We start from the raw sequence: 3,640 nt of genomic DNA on the forward strand, positions 1-3,640 counted from the left end.
CATCGCAATGTTTGACGACTTCTGCAAGCGCAGAGGAAGCTTAAACCTGGAGGCGGGCGTTTCGTTATGAGGAACCCACACCCCGCTTTTGATTACACCCGCTCGGTAGGAGGACGTTCGCTGCCCTAGGGAAGGGAAGATTGCCGAGGACGGCCTGGAAGAAGCCGTAAAAGACGGCGGGCGGCGCTGCAGGCGGCGAACGAGCGCACACCTCGCACCCTCGGCTTACCCGCTGCTCCCCCCTCCCTTCGGGACATAAACTGAATCGCGCCGGGGAGTCGGCTGCTTTTTGCTCCCAGCTCAACGACAGCACAAATATTGGCCCCCACTCCCTCTTGTCAGCCCTTACCCTAGTCACGGTCCTCGACCTACCCCAATGCTTTCTAGGGAGCCGCTCAGAGAACAAAGAACAGTGACGCAGCGGACTTGTCATTCGAAAAATTAGGAATTTAATCTGGTGATGTCGTTGAATGCAACTGACACTGTAAACAGAAGCAACCTTAGGATAATAATGGATATCCTAGCTAATTAATAAAAGCTACAGAAGCTCTTTTCAATGTGGTTGCAATATATACAGGAAAAATGAAGGTTGATGAAATTTTGGAAAAAAAAATGTAACAAAAGTATTCAATATCACCTACTCTTTTTTGGTATATGATTATAAACATTTGGGCCCTACTAACCAAGCACTTAATAACAAAGAGATGTTTCTGACTTTTCCTTAGCCTTTCTTTGTGCTCACATTATTTTCATCCAATCTCAGTGGGCTTTTTCTTACACCCACATCAACTGAATCCAATCTTCCACCTAGCCAATAGTCCACTCGAGAATTATTTCCCTAACATATTCTTGTCTTACATTAACTGTTGTGTTGTCCCTGATTCTTTCAAATCTCCTTTTAATGCCGTGATTTATTTTATTGTCTCAACTTTAGCTTTACTGCGAGTTTGTCAAGTTAATCTCTCCTATTCTTTCAATATGTGCACAGAATTTAAGCCTTCGTTTTTTGATTCAGAATAGATGTCGGTATATATATGAATTTCCTTAATCTTTGCAATACCAAGGAGAGCAGGGGAGGGGGGGATATTTAATGCTCAACTTTTGAAAATATCGCAATCTAGTCATGTACTTTATATTTTAAAAATCTATTGTTTTTAATGATTTCTTTCACCAGACTCCGTAATTATTTTAAATTTTTCAGTAAACTTAACCCAAATTTTAAGTCTCAGTAGTGAATCTGACTTTTCATGACAAATGCCGTATTCATATTTTCAGGTTCAGGACCCTTCTAAAACATCTATATACCTTTAAAAAATATGTTGCGAACAAAGATCAAAGAGAATTAACGAAATGTGTATTTTTAAATTTTTTGTGGTCATAAGGAACACTTCCCTCGATGTACACGTTATGACAATGCATTGGTATTGTTAAGATTGCGCTAAAATATATATTCAGGTTCTGGACCATAGTTATATATCAGTACCTATTTAAAATGTATGTTTTTTATAAAATGTAACAACAATTTTTTTTTCTATGGGCCTGAAGTAACCCTCCCCCACCGCTTAGCAGTACACGTTACGGATCATGCGTTGCTACTGTTAGGGTTAAATCTCATTCTACATGTTCCTTTTTCAGCACATTGAAATTTTCCTGATTACTTGTCGTTTTCTTCAGTCGATTTTTGTTTTTGAAGCTAGTCTTCCAGCACCACTCTGTTTTCATGGCACTGATTTAGTGTCAGTTTCATGTATTTTGAGATCCATTTCTTGTTGCGAGTTTATTTTGTAGGTCTGAGACCTGTGACCAATTTTTGGCAACGAATTTGATAACCAAACTTTTGTAGGACAGTCTCTTAAAAGGTTTGTCTGAGGAAGGTACGACCAACCAGGTCATTGCCCAGTACTGTACCAACAAGTGCAGCAAAAACTGCATTCAAGCTACGAGTTTGAAGGCTATTGTAAATACGGGTTGATTAGAAAAAGGTAAGATGCTATGAAAGTGAAACGAAAGTAACAGTTTTTAACAGAATACATGTTACAAGTGTACGCAGGTCGTTCATTACGTGCATTTGTGTCCCATCTTAGAAATCAATTGGGAAGAAATGTAATGAAGTATTGTAATCTCATTATACAATCACACGTAAGGAGCTGATTATTATTTTAAGAAATTCAACCATCTGGCTTCGGAGCATGGAAAACTTTCAAGCGCAGTGCGTTGCTATTAATGTGCACTGGAATTTTTGTTCCGAAGCGCCCTGGCACCTGCACTTAATCGAGATCGCCCCGTTCAGTAGGAACTCAAAGATGATAAGAAAAAACTCTCGCTGATTGCACCTTCTCAGTTAAAGCAAGAAATAAAAGATTTCATCACTTTCTGTGTATGCTATCATTTCATCGGTTGCTGAAATCAGCTGTGATTTCCTTTGCGATTGAAGAAAACATTAGACTTTTATTACAGATTATTGAAGATGATTAGAATAAATGAAACGAACAGCGTCTAACATTTAGAAAATTTTTATTCATATTCAAAGACAGACGTTACATAAAAAACCACACACACGTGAAATATCGCGTTTCTGTCATAAAATCATCTTCTTTTACTAGCCGAAATAAAGGCTGTTGCTAGATTTCCTGAACGAGGGTGTAGCTTTCGTTGGTCAAAATACGTTTCACCTCTTGTTACTGCATTATAAATATCGTGAACGTATTGTATTTTATTAGACGTGTTTACCTAGGTTAACACATGCGACCGAACCGCTGAATCTTTCCATCAGTAAATGGGGTATGTTCTCAACTGACTCGGTTGTTTTAACCCCCTCCACTGACGGAATGACCCACTTCCCAATTCCGTATGTATAAAACCAATACGGACTTGTAGCTGTCACGCCTTTGCGCTTACTGCTACGTATTTTAACTGTAAATAGCTCAGTCCCAATGGTAAGAGGCAGTAGTGAATTCACGTAGTTAATATTTGAATCCAGCACAGCTGCCACAAGCTCAGCTCACTTTTACTCCACTCCTACCCTCGCCATTGCACCACATTAGCTAGGTGCTACGTGGACCTTGCTAAATTCACTTGCGTATACATTTTTTACCGTTACTCGCCAGTATTTACCTAATGATTAGTACACTCCTACACCCTATGCATTACTTCCTCACAGAGCGTGGAATTAGACTAGTATCAGTTACAATTTCAGAAAAACTGGATGACTCGTTCAAGAGAAAGAGCTTCACAAACTGAGCAAGTGAACAACGCGTTAGTCCACTTCTGACTCTTACGCAAACAGTTAATCGGGTCGGCCTTGATTGACAGAGTTGTTGGATGACGTACTGCGGAATAATGTACCAAGTTCCGCCCGACTGGCACGTTAGATCGTCGAAATCCCGAGATGACTAGAGGGCCCTGCCCGTAATGCTCCAAACGTTCTCAATTGGGGAGACATCCGGCGACCTTGCTGGTCGAGGTAGTGTTTGGCAATCACGAAGACAAATGGTTTAAACTCTCGCCGAGTGTGGGTGGGCATTAACGTGCTGAAATGTAAGCCCAGGATGATTTGCCATTCGGATAATTCCTTCGTCGTGCGTCGGCTTTTTTTCCTTACAGTGAAATTAGTTACCTCAAGTTAAAACATCGTGTACAA

This window comes from Schistocerca cancellata, chromosome 2 (genome assembly GCF_023864275.1).
Source record: "Schistocerca cancellata isolate TAMUIC-IGC-003103 chromosome 2, iqSchCanc2.1, whole genome shotgun sequence".
Lineage (NCBI taxonomy): Eukaryota > Metazoa > Arthropoda > Insecta > Orthoptera > Acrididae > Schistocerca > Schistocerca cancellata.